At 43.8% G+C, this 16,724-nt stretch overlaps 1 pseudogene; it reads left to right on the top strand.

Annotated features, from left to right (window-relative positions):
* Positions 1-6,503: 6,503 nt before the first annotated feature.
* On the top strand, positions 6,504-7,746 carry LOC113930525 (annotated as a pseudogene).
* The last annotated feature ends 8,978 nt before the right edge of the window (positions 7,747-16,724 follow it).

Below are 16,724 nucleotides of genomic sequence, written 5' to 3'. Positions count from 1 at the left end.
GGAGTGCTGTGCACACGGAAGTGTCTGGCCAGAAGACAATCATTATTACTGCCCCAGGGAGGTGTAAGGGAAGCTGCGGGACTTGGGGTGTTGCTGGCCACGCTGCCCTGCAGCAGCCTGGTCCCCGAGAAGCTGCGTGCGGTGGGGAGCCTGGTGCTGGAGAAGCCTCATGCCCCCCAGGAGCCTGCTGTGCCCGCTGCCCAGAATCTGGAAGCAAGTCTTCTCCTGCCACGTCTCACGCGCCCCCTACAGGCAGATCTCAGTCATACATGCCACAGGAGAAAAAAACAAAAACAAAAACATTTATAGGAACTGGAACATTTTTCACATATCAGACAAAAAGGGTGAGTTTGAAGCTGAGAGGTAAAAAAGAAAAAACCAAAATACTATACTCAGCAAAAAGAAGGAAGGTTATGATAAAAAAATGCAACAAATATTCATGAGGAAAAATTAAAAGCATTTGTTAAGCAGAATCTCCAGCAGAAATCTATATTGTACATTATTCCTGGGGAAGAAACATTAGAAGTATTCCATATAAAATCAAAGCAAGACAGAATTGCTCACCGTCATCCCTTCTATTCAACCCTCCCTACAGGGGTCCTGACTGGCACCTTAAAATGGTGAACAGGGCTGTGCCCACAGAGCGAGCTCTAGACTGTTCAGTGATGGACGAGCCCCGGGCGTGGTGCTTTTCAGGGAGTCACCAGGCATGTCAAATCGTGACAACTGTCTGGGAAGAGAGAGTTGTGGGGAGCTGCAATCACTTTAGTCCCTTCCAGCGGCTGACAGGTCGCTGGTGTTCAGAGCTACCGTGCCCGTGAGGTCCTTGGTTTCAGGGCCACCATGGAGCTGAGGAGAGGGCGGTGGGAACAGTGCTCGTCACAACAGCCCAGAGCTCACTGTCCCTACTGGGATGGAGCCGTCCTTCTGGACAGAACGCTCTTCCGGTTGTTGCCAGGCTTGGGTTAATTTGCAAGGTCTTGAAAGCATTTATCTAGACAGAGTTTGCCCGTGTTCTCATTGCTTGTATGCTGGAGTGGATTTTCACAGGCCCTGCCTCCACCCACCCAGAAGCGCCTCCTCGTATAGGCTACATATTATACTAAGTATCACTCCAGTGTATCCGACTATAAATCATTTATACTGTTTCCCTTCTTGTTGGGGAAGGAAACTAGTATAGGCAGGGCCTGCATTATCAGGAAGAACTATCTATAATCCAGGCTTCATGTATTGCTTCTCTAGCCAACTGGTTTTAGTGAAATCCACATGAGCGTATGTGGATCCCCATTCAGAGAGGGTATTTATTCATTTTTTTTTTGCGTGTGACAAATTATTCCCAATTTAGCGGCTTCAAAAATTTTACCAAACTTAGAGGCTTGAAACAATAATTGTTCTTTCTTCTCTCACAGTCCTGTAGCTCAGAAGTCTGGATGGTTTCGACTTGGTTCTCTGCTTCAGGGCTTAAAAGGCCGGAGTCAAGATTTTAGCCAAGCTGGGTTCTCGCCTGGAAGCTCTGGGGTGGCATGCGCTTCCAGATTCATTGGGATGGTTGGCCAGATTCAAGTCCTTTGTGCTATGAGACAGATCCTGCCTTTCCCACAGGCTGTTGGCTAGGGCTCAGTGTCACCTCTAGAGGCCACTCTCAGGCCCTTTACCTGTGGCTCTGTCCATCTCCAAGTCAGCAATGACACATCAAATTCTTCTCGCGCTTCCTTAACCAGCTCGGCCGCTGGCGCTGCGGGCTGGAGGAAATTCTGCTTCAAAGGCTCAGGAGGGTGGCTTGGATGCTCCCGTTCATGCCACTATAAAAGTCAAATGATTAGCAATCTTAGTTCCATCTGCAAAGTCCCTTTTGTCCTGTAACATCATGATGGGAGAACACCAGAGGGCGAAGGTCATGGAGAACATCTTAGAATTCTTCCAAGCCAGAGAAAGAAGTTAGGTAGCAGGAGTCAGAGCCGTGGGCTTGGGGCCACCTCCTCGTGCAAAGCTCTTGTGTCTTCGGAACCTGCGCATGGGTTGATCTTGCACACACCGCTTCCATTTGAAAAGGGGTGCTTCTGTGCACACCCACGGCTGTGACTTGGTGGGTCGGAAAGCACCCAGGTTAGGACGGACAGCTCAGGCGGCATGGGGACTCGGTGTCCCCTGCCCAAGCATTCAATCCTACTAAGGCCCAGAAGTAAGCCCACTGTTGTTCCAAAGGACCAGAATGACGTTTCGTGTGTCCAGGACATTAGTGCCCGTTCGGAGCCGGGGTCCTGTGCCAGGGTCCTGTGTCGCGGTCCTGTAATCATGGACAAATCTGATTGTTTCTTGTCTGCAATGGACAGTCACACTAATAAAGGGTTGCAGGCCCCCTTGGGTATGCATGGGAGAAAGATAATAACAGAAACTTTTTTAGAAGCGTCCTTCCTTAAGAAGCCTCCCCTTCATACACGAGTTTTTGGATCTTTAACCAAGTCACGTGTGGGGTTTGATTAATTCAGGGACCCTTGGTCAGAAGAGGGGTAAGCAGGTGTATGTGTGCAATGCAAGAGATACTCCCACATCAATACTCCCACGTCCACTTACTACGGTCAGTGGAAACTACACCAGGCTAATCGACTCAGGACTGCTAATGGCCATGAACCTCGGGAGAGAAAGTTTGAGTCACCCCATCAGGAAAAGGAGCATCCCCAGAAAAAGTGCCTGTAAGGGTAAGAGAAGGTGGAATGTGGAAGAAGTAATCACATAATCATATGCAGACAAGAAGGACTGTAATAATATGAGTATTTACTTCTTTATTTTCATAGGAATTTACTCACATGTATATTAAGCAAATAATTTTGGTTTTGACACCCTCTCATCCCCTTACCTTATAACACAAGATGTGTTATTAGTTAACCTTTTTTCAGTATTTAAGGTACAAGATATTCAATTGGGGGGGTGAACAGGTAGCAGAAGAATGAACAAGACAAGAAAATATAGGACTTAGTGCCCTCTTTTAGGGAAGGGTGAGGATTGTCTCAGTTGTAGGTGGGAGAGATTTGTGTCAGGTTAGGCAGAAGTATGACTTTGTCATTGTCTGCAGGGATTAAGTATGGTTTAAGGAGATGGGCATGGGTACCAAGGTGACAAGGGTATCACTTGTAATATGTCAATTTGGCTAGGCCAAATTACATCACCCACAATCCGCTTTCCGATATGTATGTGTGTTAGAGTGTGCCACAGGCAGATTCTTTGAAGATTGGGGATGGTATATGAGGGGAAGCAGCAACCACTTTGTAACTCCCATGCGTTGCTGCTAATTGGCTGATTCGCCTTACCGGGGTGGAGTAGGAGCTGGCCCTGCAATTTCTCTTCTTTCCCCTGGATCCTCCTTCAGCTGCTCTATCTTCTGGGCCAGGTGTGTGCACTTAGCTCCATGCAAAGGGACCTCCTGGCTTCTGCAGGTTACCATCATCCCCAAAGTCAGAGGCAACAAGGATGAGTATGTACTTTAATCTGTCCTTATGTGTTCCAGATCATGTTTGTGGGTTCTGGCCTGTTTGTTACCTCCCTACCCTTAGTTTAGGTGACAACAACCTTATAGAGCCTGCTTAACTGCTTTCCACAGTTGTGTAAGGCCAATTTCCTTTAACAAATCTCTCTCTCTCTCTCTCTCTCTCTCTATCTATCTATCTATCTATCTATCTATCTATCCATCCATCTATCCATCCATCCACCCATCCAGCCAGTTATATATCCATTCATCTATCCCCCCCCTCTTTCTGCAGCTGGCTGAATGCTAAGGGAGGGAGATGACCAAACCCTTATTAACCCCATTATACCACTGGCTTCTAGACTTGTGAGGTTTCCCTCTGTGCTGATATCTTGAACATTGCCCTGTTTTGAAATCCATCTTTTAAAATCACTCTGCTGTTAAGTTCAACATTTTGGGACCAAACGTGAACAAATACCATTGATGACAATGAGGGATGTTTTGAAGTCAAAATTCTTATGATCTTTTCTGAATTTTTTAGAAGAAAATGGTACAATTTATTTTTCCATGAAGGAATGACAAATCATAAGAAAGATATAACTAGAAATTTCTCCAGCATTAATGAACTTGTGAAAAACCAATAAGATGTATTATTTTTATATATGCATAGTCAAAGTAGTTTTTATGTAAAATACTGGCAAATTAATGAGAACATAACACTGCCAAATATAAATTTGTGTATAAACATGAAAGGAAAACCTCACAATATCTTGTTTTTCTTTTAGTGTTTCTTAAAATTATTATTTATTTATTTATTTTAAATTTAAAAAATTGTACACATTTAAGTTTTACAACACAATGATGTGTACATGTATACATAGTGAAATGGCTATTAGAGTCAAGCTAATTAACATCTCCGTCTCCTCACATAATTACTTTGGGGGCGGTGAGAGCACCGAAAATCTACTCTCTCAGCAAATTGCCAGGACTTGATACAGTATTAACTGTCGCCACCACGCTGCACATCAGAATCTCTAGACTGATTCATCCTATGAAACCGCAACTGTATCCTTTGACCAACAGCTCCCTCTTTCGGTGTTTTAAAAGCATAGAATGTGCAAGTCAACCCGCACATGGTCTTCCCTTCCTACCTGCCTGACCGGCTCCAACATCATACCTGCAGACAATGTCCTTAAGGGACTGCTTGAGCCAGTTCTAAGTAGCAACCAAGTTCATTTTATATATTTTTATATATATATATATATACACTCGTATATGTAATATACATACATTAAAATCTCCCATTAGTTCTGCTTTTCGGGTTGAAGGCTGACTGATACAGATTGTGGCACTGAGAGTGGTTCCAAAGGAACAGAATCTTAACAGTGCGTTCTCTGAATTTGTACTGGGTTTCCTGGAATACATCTCCAATTAGACTGGAAGGCTTTAAGACCCTGTTTCCAATGGTAAAGTGGGCACTGTTAGTCCACAGCAGGAAGTGGCAAAAGCGGTAGTCAAAAGTTCACCTTTAGTCACCTATGATTAAGTACCTATAAAAGACAAGTCTCCAGGTCACCAAGTGTATGATATGTTAGAATATTTTCATCAAAATAAGGAGTATGAAGAAAAAAAAATAGGAGTATTATGGAGTTGATTTGTCATTTCTAAATGAGCTTCAGAACTTGAGGAAAGAAGACTGAGCTCAGAACCTTACAGTCCCAGATCAAGGTCCAAATGAAGGACCTGAAAAGTCCTGATAGAGGCCTGAAAGAAATCGTTATCTCTTGTAGGCATGGGTGCAAGACGTGGGGAGTCCAGATCCAAAGTTTAATCTTTGAGTGGCTGAATTACAGCACAAATTAATTTCACAACCTCACCAGGGCTCTTCTGTTAATATTAGGGCACTGATTGGGAGAAACAGGATACTGGAATTTGAAATGGGAATATATGGGTGCATGTCAGTGAGTCCAGGTCCCTGAACCTCTAAATTATGTGTTTTTGCCAACAGAAGCAGCCCTTCCACTCCTACCTGAAGAGGTTATTTCCCCTTTGCCTGAAGAACCTCTAAGGGTCTCACCTGAGATGGTGGCCTGCAGGGCCCTGCTCATCCTCCTCTGTAGCTCCTACCATCACCTCTCACTTCTCTTTAACCTATACCTAGACTCGAGGGCCCACAGGCCAAGACAGTGAGTGAAAAACTGAGACCCATGGCAAGATGTGATAGTCACCAAAACAACAGCCCATCTTTTCCAATAGATATACAGTAGCCTGGGGTAAATGTGTGAGAATGGTTCTAAAGGTTGGGGTAAGGAGGTGGAAGCAGTATAATGTTGGATCTTGTTCATGTACAAGTTCTTGTGTGGACACATGCGTCTATGTCTCTTGAGTATGTACCTAGAAGTGAAATTGCTGGGTCATTTAGTAACTTTATGTGTAGTTTTTTCTTTTAAAGATTTTTTATTTATCTTTTGACAGAAAGAGAGGCAGTGAGAGAGGGAACGCAAGCAGGGGGAGTGGGAGAGGGAGAAGCAGGCTTCCCGCGGAGCAGGGAGCCCGATGCGGGGCTCGATCCCAGGACCCTGGGATCATGACCTGAGCTGAATGGCAGACGCTTAACAACTGAGCCACCCAGGCGCCCCTATGTGTAGTTTTTTGATGAAATGCCAGCCTGTTGTGCCAGGTTGCCTCATCATTTTGCATTCCCACCAGCAATGTGGGAGGGTTCCAATCTCCTCAGGACACTTGTTAAACACCTGTTAACAGCTATCCCGGTGGGTGTGAAGTGGTAGCTCATTGTGGTTTTCATTCCCAGCCCCCTCCTGACATGTTGAGGATCTATTCCCATGTTTAAGACTGTAAACATGAGGTCCCCCTCGCCTTGCTGGGTGTCAGCCAGGGGCCACTGTCAGGTCCTAGGTCCTCCTGCACACCTTCTCACGTGGACCCCTACACCTTCAAAGCGTCAACCCGTGGCAAATCCTTCTTGACTTCCTCTTCTTCCTGACCGAGATAGCTGCCTGCCTTTAAAGGACTCACCTGCATGCGTCAGGCCCAGCCACAGGACATCTCAGGGACAGTGAAAATAGAGAGCTTCTGCCAGCGGCAAAAGCCCATCACCGGAGGTCACTGCCGGGGTGGGAGGAGGCTGCGGGGCAGTGGCAGCAGCGAGCACCAGGACACGAGGGCGCTGGAGGACCAGGTCACGGAGCTGGGGTGCGGTAGGGCGGCGGCGGTGAGACGCCTTCCCAGAGGACCAGGACCGGGCAGACCCTGAGCCCTGGCTCCCAGTGGTGGGGGCGGTGGCCACGCTGCAGCTGCCGCGCCGGGAAGTGCGGGGAGGGGGGCGGGGCCCGGGGGTGCGCGCCGGCGAGCTGAGAGCCTTCGGGGGCGCCCCCACCCATCGGGGCCGAGGTGAGTCAGCGAGGGCAGCTGCGGGGTCTGGCGATGGCCCCGTCAGTTTCTGTCGGGTCCCGCAGGTGTCTGTCCTGGCACCATCCAGTCGTTCCTCAACGAGTCTCCAGGCAGTGACCCAAGAGACGGCCGCAGAGACCCGCGTAATGCAGCTTTGAAGATGGGGTGCATTCACGCCCAATATCCCAACTCCTTCGGCCACTAAGGAAGGGTCAAGTTCTCCCAAACCAAACATCGGTGGGGGAAGCGGCATTTTGTATGGGAAATGGTCAAAAATACTCAGGACGCTGCTGGACTTGCGCTTATACTAGACAAGGATCACCACTTAGCCGCAGGCTTTTACCACGTCTTCAAAAAGATGGGAGAGTTAGAGCAGCAGGAACGTCCTGAGCGCGATGTTCTCTCTCTAGGGACCGCGACTGCTGGGCGCAGTTTCTCTGGCACTGCTGACAAGCTGAAGACACTTGGCAAGCCCGCGAGCACAATATGGGGCTGGCCTTGACCCAGGATGTGTATCAGAAGCTGAGTGAATGCAGACACTTTCTGTACTGATGATGATTATCTCTGGGACAGGATTCTTCAATATTTGACAGGACCCTGGCTGCCAACATTCTGGAAAGTGCAGTTCCTCAAGTTCCTAGCATTTTTCATGCTGGAGACTGGTATGCAGCACAAGAAAACCTGTAGGCCACTTCCCAGAATGCCCAAACTGAGTCCCTCTTAAATAATAACAAATGGCACATGTTTCCAGAAACTCTATCAGTGAGAAGTTCATTGTGGCAGCCATTTCTCCACCCACGAAACCGGGGGCGGGGTTGGGGGGGAATGTTAGGGACCGTGAACTCTGTGAAAGCTGTGGAAGACCTCAGTGAAAAATCACAACCACAAAAGCAAAAATGACAGTCCTCTATCAGATATTAGTCCAATCAGGATATATAATTGAATAAGAGGTTTGGGGAACTGGTTTCTGCTTTAATACAAAAAAGAAAAGGTTTTAGAAAAGGTATCCAAATATAAGTAAACTTTTGCAGTTATATCTGATTAAGATTTAAAACCTAGGTTTTCAGGGAAACAAACCATAAGTGACTCTTAATGACAGAGAACAGACTGAGGGTTGATGGAGGGAGGTGAGTTGGGGGATGGGCTAGATGGGGGATGGACTTTAAGGAGGGCACTCGTTGTGATGAGCACTGGGTGTTGTATGTAAGTGATGAATCACTGAATTCTACTCCAGAAACCAGTATTGCTCTGTATGTTAACTACCTAAAATTTAAATTTAAAAAATGATAAAAGGAAATAAAATAAAAAATAAAACTTAGGTTTTCATTTGAGGGGTTGTATTTTATTTTATTTTTTAAAGATTTTATTTATTTGAGGGGGGTGGGGGGCAGAGGGAGAGAGAGAAGCAGAGACCTCACTGAGCAGGGAGCCCGACGCGGGCCTTGATCCCAGGACCCTGAGATTACGACCTGAGCTGAAGTCAGATGCTTAACCAACAGCCACCCAGGCACCCCAGAGGGTGCAATATTTTAAAATTTAACTCCTAGCTGCTAAAGGTAATCATTGATGATGAGGGAAGGGGAAACCTTATTAAATTGCATCTCTTAATCATTTTATCTGGAATTTTGTACACTTTTCCATTTTCAAAGCCTATTTTAAGTATAGCAAAATTTATATAAAATTGTCATAGCAGTAAAAAATATTACAGTGAAATTGTTAGAGTATTAATGGAACATGCTGTTTCACTCTTGACACAGTTGTTTGGAAGGGATTGCTTGACTGCTTTTAGAATTCAAAAAATGTTTTCAAACACCCTGTCAGAGAGAGTTATTTTCAGTATTACAGATTCCTGTACCATTGTGTTAAGATTTGCCTGTGCTTTGGGACCTTCATAAAACATACTCTCATTTGGAAAATATTTGATTGATAATGAAGTTTAAACATTGTTTTCACCTCACTGTAGAAATATCATTTTGTTTTTCTTTTAATGCTATCAAAATAAAATACTCATTTTTGCATTAAAAAACATCCCACCACAGCAGTATTCATACTAGTGCTTGAATAACCAGAAGACTGGAATATGGGGGGGGGGGGGCATAATTAGAATCCTGCCTCCTACAAAGGCCAAAAGTGGACAGTGGCTGCACTACAGTCCCACCTGGGACAGCCCTGAAGGACACTGGTGAAGGGTCAGCCTCCCAGAGGGAAAATTTTGAGCAGTGCGCCTGCTTGTTCACTCTGCCTGGAGGAGAGATGGCCAGAAGTATGAGTGTATAACCATGCATAGGCCATGTCCGAGTCATTAGCTGAATGGTCAGGGACTTTGAAAATACATGATTGAAAGTTTGTGACAAGGAGGCCTAGGGAAGAGGTATATGGATACACTCATCCGAACAGACATATGATATGAAGTGTGTCCCATGGGTGACCAGCAAAGAATAACCTTACCAGCGCAGAAGTTTAATAATCTGCTGGCTAGAGGACCCATTATGTAAATACCCATCAGGCCCTTCCCCAGCCGTCATGTCAGAACCCAGTGGGGCCCAGAACTAAGTGGCCAAGTGGCAGGGATGGAGGTTATACTCAGCAACATGGGCCTCCACTCACCAAGGCTGATCTCACTACAGCCATTGCTGAGTGCCCAATCTGCCAGAAGCAGAGGCCAACATGGAGCCCCTGATATAGCACCAATCTGCAGAGTGATCAGACGACTACCAGACGGCAGGGCGTTCACAGTGGAACACTTCTATTAAGGGAGGAGCCGTGCTTTGTGCTTACTCAAATAGACACTTAACTCTGGATATGGATTTTCCTTCCCACCTGTAGTGCTTTTGAGAAACCAATATTTGTAGATTTGAAAACTGCCTTATTCATCATCATGGTATTCCAAAGACCATCGTTTCTAAACAAGGAACCCATTTTATAGGAAAGGAGTGTAGCAATTGAGCAATATTCATGGAATTCACTAGTCTTAGGTTTCTCCTCATCCTGAAGTGGAACTTTTGGAAGACCCACTTGTTTCTAGCTAAGTGGCAGTAACTTGAGGATCTGGGACAACAGCCTCTAGGAGATGGTCATGATCTATCTAAGCATTTATATGCATAGGTATAAGGTGCTGTTCCTCTTATCACATGGATTTTTGGAGCCTGCAATCAAGGTATGGAAATGGGAGCGCCTCTCCTCACTATTACCCCAGCAAGACAATAGAAACTTTTTGCTTCCTGTCCCCACAACAAGAGCTCTAGCTCTTCTGGACTAGAGGTCTTCGTTGCAAAGAAAGAAATGCTTTCACCGGGGGATAAAACAATGACTCCATTGAATGGGAAGTTGAGACTTCCAGCTGGCCACTTTGGACTCCCCAGACCTTTCAATCAACAGGCAAAGAAGGGCTGTACTGTACTGGCTGGGGTGACTGAACCTGACTATCAAAGGAAATTGAGTTCCTACTACAGAAGAGCTATGGAGGCGTATGTCTGATATGTTTAGAGAGCTTCTTGATACTCCTGTGTTTTGTGATTAAAATCAATGGACAGCATATGTATATCACATCATCACGACGTACACTTTAAATATCTTACACTTTTATTTGTCAGTGAAGCTTGGAAAAAAGTCAATGGATAATTATAATAACCTAGTGGAGACAGAACATACAATGGCCAAACGATTCAAGAATGAAGGTCTGAAGGGCGCCTGGGTGGCTCAGTCAGTTGAGCGTCTGGCTCTTGGTTTCAGCTCAGGTCGTGATCTCAGGGTCGTGAGATCGAGCCCCGCACCAGGCTCTGCACTCAGCTCGGAGTCTGCTTCGGATTCTCTCCCACTCCCTCTGTCCCTCCCTCCCCCCTGCCCCCTGCTGTCTCGTGCATGCCCATGCACATTCTCTCAAACAAATAAATAAATAAATTCTTAATAAAAAAAGAATGAAGGTTCGAGTCATCTCCCCAGGCAAAGAATCATGAGGCGCTGAGGTGCAGCTGAGGACAGCGGTAGTGAAAGAAGGCCAGGGTCAGTGCAGCAACATGACCTGCTGTAGACACCAGGACTGTAGTAGGATTTGGCCTGAAGAGTTAAGACCGTACCCTTCCTCTAGTGGGAAAACAAACAAATAAGAAAGCAAACTATATTTTCAATGGATATTCTTAAGGCCAAAGCTAAATTTTACTGATGGAGAATCATAACATTAAAAGGCTCCACTGCTCTTTTGTAACCTCTAGAAGGCAATTAATTCCCTTGAGTGCCACAGTCTAGGAAGCCAGCAATATCCAACACCGTTCTACAGCACAGCAAACTTGTCCTTGTTTCTCACAGATAGATGTGATAAGAGGCTATGTTTGTGATGTAATTAACTTTGTTGTGAAGACGGTAAAAATTACTTTTTCTAGTGCCTTCTCAAGGTCGTGAATCTTTTTTTTAAACCTGAAAATAAACAGAAATGTCATTAACCAAAAGATGCCTAAAACACCATGCTGTGCAAGACATTGCGGGGGATACAAAAAGGAGCTTACAGTGTACATGGGACTATAAAATGAATCTTCATGAAAAGTTGCAGGATACTAAACACACAAAAATCAATTGTGTTTCTGTACACTAACAATGAAAAATCTGAAATGGAAATGAAGAAAACAATTCCATTTATAATAGCATCAAAAAGAATAAAACACCTAGAAGGGCACCTGGTGGCTCAGTCAATTAAGTGTCCGACTCTTGGTTTCAGCTTGGGTCATGATCTCAGGGTCCTGGGATCGAGCCCTGCGTTGGGCTCCATGCTCAGTGGAGAAACTGCTGGATATTTTCTCTCCCTTTTCATCTCCCTATGCCCCTCCCCGCCCCGTGTACTTGCACACACACTCTCTCTCTCTCTCTCTCTCAAATAAATAAATAATTCTTGAAAAAAAAGAATAAAATACTTAGAAATAAACCTAACAAACCAGTGAAAGATTTGTACGTTGAAAACTATAAAACATTGCCGAAATGGGGCACCTGGCTGGCTCGGTCAGTAGAGCATGTGACTCTTGATCTCAGGGCCATGAGTTCAAGCCCCATGATGGGTGTAGAGTTTACTTTAAAAAATTGCTGAAAAAAATTAAGATGACACAAATAAATGGAAAGACATCCCATGTCCATGGGTTGGAAGATTTAGTATTGGTAAGATGTTTATACTACCCAAAGCAATCTACAATGTAATCCCTATCAAAACTGCAATGGTGGGGCGCCTGGGTGGCTCAGTCGTTGGGTGTCTGCCTTCGGCTCGGATCATGATCCCAGGGTCCTGGGATCGAGCCCTGCATCTGGCTCCCTGCACAGCAGGGGGCCTGCTTCTCCCTCTCCCGCTCCCCCTGCTTGTGTTCCCTCTCTTGCTGTGTCTCTCTCTGTCAAATAAACAAATAAAATCTTTTTTAAAAAAAAGAATAAAAAGAATCTTAAAAAAAAAAGAAATCAACTACTTCAACATTCAAAAAAAAAAACTGCAATGGTGTTTTGTGCAGAAATAGAAAATAGAAAAATTCATCCTAAAAATTCATATGGAATCTCAGGAGACACTGAATAGCCAAAACTTTTTGAATTTTGAAAAGGAAGAATAAAATTGGAAGACTCACATTCCTGATTCTAAAATGTATTATAAAGCTTCAGTAATTAAAGCAATGTGGTAATGGCATAAAGATGCACAAATAGACCAATAGAATAGAGATCCTAGAAATAAATCCTTGCATATATGGTCAAATGTGCTTCTACGAGAGTGTCAAGACCATTCAATGAGGAAAGGAGTCTCTTCAAAAAAATGTTACATGGTGGGGGGCATGTGGCTTGTTCAGTCCCTAGAGCATGTGACTCTTGATCTCAGGGTCATGAGTTTGAGCTCCACATTGGGTGTAGAACTTACTTTTAAAAAAAATGTTAAATGGTACTGGGATGGAATATTACTCAGACATCAGAAAGGATGAGTACCCACCACTTGCACTGACATGGATGGAACTGGAAGGGATTGTGCTAAGTGAAATAAGTCAAGCAGAGAAAGACAATTATCATATGGTTTTGCTCATATGTGGAACATAAGTAACAGTGTGGAGGACCACAGGGGAAGGGAGAGAAAAACTGAACAGGAAGAAATCAGAGAAAGAGACAAACCGTGAGAGACTCTGGACTCTGGGAACCAAACTGAGGGTTACAGAAGGGAGGGGGCTGGAGGGATGGGGTAACCAGGTGATGGGTATTAAGGAGAGCACATGTGATGAGCACTGGGTATTATACACAACTAATGATTCGTTGGACGCTACATCAAAAACTATATGCTGGCTAACTGAACATAATAATAAAAAAATAATATAAATAAATAAACTGGGAAAACTGAATACCCACATAAAAAAGAATAAAGTTGGGCCCTTATCTAACACCATAAATAAAAATTAACTCAGAATGGATTAAAGACCTAAATGTAAGACCTAAAACTATAAAACTCCTGAAAGAAAACATGGGAAACTTCATGACATTGGACTTGGCAATAATTTCCTTCTTTAAAAGATTTATTTATTCATTTGGGGGGGCGCCGAGGAAGAGATCAGCAAGCAGACTCCCCACTGAGCATGGAGCCTGACCCAGGGCTCAATCCATGACCCATGAGATCATGACCTGAGCTGAAACCAAGAGCTGGACACTCAAACAACTGAGCCACCCAGGCGCCCCAGTGATTTCTTAGCTATAACACCAAAAGCCAAAATAGACAGTGCTGTATGTAGAGAAGGTATGTGCAAGGGAGGAAGTTCAGGAGTTCAGTTTAAACACATGGAATGGGTTGAGTTTTAAATGTCTCTTAGACATGCAAGTGGAGATACCATGTATGCATTTGAATTTGACTCTGGAGTTCAGGAGCAAGTTGTAATCTAGAGGTATCAATTTGGGAGTTGTTGAAATACACATCATCATATTTAAAGTTCCAAGACTATGTGGGATCATCTAGGGAGAGGGTATATTCAAGGGAAGAAGGCCCAAGATCAGGATTAGTGGCCCTACAATATTTAGTGGTGGGAATGAAAAGAAACAACCAGAAAAGGGGAATGAAAAAGAGTCCCAGTAAGAGGGGAAGAAATCAGGAAAATGTGGTTTCTAGAAACCCAAGAAGGTTTTCATGAAGGACTGAGTGGATGACTGTGTCAAATACTGCTGAGAAGTTAAAGACAACATGCAGCAGACACTGGGGACTTGACAAGGACAGTTTCAGTGGGGCAGTGGAGGCAGAAGCCAGACGGCACAGGGTTAGAGGATGAACAGGAGGTGAGAACATGCAGAGAGTGAGTGCAGGCCCATCGTCCTGTTGAGCCCATCATCTCCTACTGCCCCAGAGACCTGTTTCATCCTACTAACTCTGGCAGCAACTCCAAATGGTTGCAGCTTATTAGATTCTTTCCCTTCAACTTGCAAACATTCTCCTATCTGTTTCTCAAAGACATAATTACCTTCTTCCTCCCTATTTCATTCACAGCAAGGCCATCCTCTACCTTCTCTTAGAGGACAAAGGACTGCTGGGTTCTCCAGGATTTTTCATTTTGTTTTCAAGCCCTGCAGCAAACTCATCTGCTTCATCGGTCATCAGTCACTGAAAAAAAATCAATCAAATTATCCATTAGTGACAAAAATGCAACTGTTGCAAAGTTGGAAAGTCTGCATATGTGTCTAAAATCATGTATTTGCTTCATTAATGTAAGTTTTAATCATGCGGCAAAAATTTACCATCCACCAAGAAATGCTCTGTTCTCAGAAATGCAACTTAATTTTAATACAGTCTAAGTGGAATGAGGAGGAGGAGAAAATACAAAGTGTTGTCCAAAGCCAAACATGATACAACCATGATTCATCAAAATGTTTGGGGAATGAGTGGCTCTCATCAACCAAAAGAAGCCATACACATGGTTACCCATTAAAGAAGTATAACCCATTCTGTGTTAATCCTCTTTAGGGGAAATCATTCATGCATGTGTGTGTCTTTTTATGCTTTAAACTCATCATTAACAAAACTGATTACCACTTAACTTAGTGCTACACATAGATGGTGAAGGGTAGGGTACTTTGAAAATATAAGTCCCCAAACACAGGGAGATTCAAATATGTACACCTAGGTGCCAGGTAGAGAGGGGTGCTTTTCAAGGTTGGGGAATATGGACCAGAAGTATAGAAGGTTATCTTAAAAAAAAAAAAGGTTATCTTTAATCTGTTATCATCCAAGAATAACCAAAACTATGCCCCCTGTTATTTGAATAAAAGCACAAGAAACAATTTTTCATACAATTTGCATTTCCCACAATGGAAGAGTACAAAGAGGGTGAAAACATTTCATTGAGGATTTACTACCTGCCAGGTACTATTCTAAATGCTTTACCTGTAACTCACTTAATCCTCTGCAGAGCCCTGTGAACTAGGTGTGATTATCATCCTCATTGTTATAAATTTCATGAAAGAAATTGAGGAAGACACAAAGAAATGGAAAAACGTTCCATGCTCATGGATTGAAAGAACAAATATTGTGAAGATGTCAATGCTACCTAGAGCAATCTACACATTTAAAGCAATCCCTATCAAAATACCATCAACTTTTTTCAAAGAAATGGAACAAATAATCCTAAAATTTGTATGGAACCAGAAAAAACCCCGAATAGCCAGAGGAATGTTGAAAAAGAAAAGCAACGCTGGTGGCATCACAATTCCGGACTTCAAGCTCTATTACAAAGCTGTCATCATCAAGACAGTCTGGTACTGGCACAAAAACAGACACATAGATCAATGGAACAAAATCGAGAGCCCAGAAATGGACCCTCAACTCTATGGTCAACTAATCTTCGACAAAGCAGGAAAGAATGTCCAATGGAAAAAAGACAGTCTCTTCAACAAATGGTGCTGGGAAAATTGGACAGCAACACGCAGAAGAATGAAACTGGACCATTTCCTTACACCACACACAAAAATAGACTCAAAATGGATGAAAGACCTAAATGTGAGACAGGAGCCCATCAGAATCCTAGAGGAGAACACAGGCAGCAACCTCTTCAACCTCAGTTGCAGCTCAACTTCTTCCTAGAAACATGGCCAAAGGCAAGGGAAGCCAGGGCAAAAATGAACTATTGGGATTTCATCAAGATAAAAAGCTTTTGCACAGCAAAGGAAACAGTCCACAAAACCAAAAGACAACTGACGGAATGGGAGAAGATATTTGCAAATAACATATCAGATAGAGGGCTAGTATCCAAAATCTATAAAGAACGTATCAAGCTCAACACCCAAAGAACAAATGATCCAATCAAGAAATGGGCAGAAGACATGAACAGATATTCTTCTTTCCAAAGAAGACATCCAAATGGCCAACAGACACATGAAAAAGTGCTCAACATCACTTGGCATCAGGGAAATCCAAATCCAAACCTCAATGAGATACCACCTCACACCAGTCAGAATGGATAAAATGAACAAGTCAGGAAACGTCAGATGTTGGCCGGGATGCGGAGAAAGGGGAACCCTGCTACACTGTTGGTGGGAATGCAAGCTGGTGCAACCACTCTGGAAAACAGTATGGAGGTTCCTCAAAAAAGTTGAAAATAGAGCTACCATATGATCCAGCAATTGCACTACTGGGTATTTACCCCAAACATACAAATGTAGTGATCTGAAGGGGTATGTGCACCCCAATGTTTATAGCAGCAATGTCCACAATAGCCAAACTGTGGAAAGAGCCAAGATGTCCATCAACAGATGAATGGATAAAGAAGATGTGGTATATAGATAGAATGGAATATTATGCAGCCATCAAAAACAATGAAATCTTGCCATTTGCAATGATGTGGATGGAACTGGAGGGTATTATGCTGAG

The sequence above is a fragment of the Zalophus californianus genome, chromosome X, assembly GCF_009762305.2.
Source record: "Zalophus californianus isolate mZalCal1 chromosome X, mZalCal1.pri.v2, whole genome shotgun sequence".
NCBI lineage: Eukaryota > Metazoa > Chordata > Mammalia > Carnivora > Otariidae > Zalophus > Zalophus californianus.
This window is presented reverse-complemented; position numbering and strand designations above follow the sequence as displayed.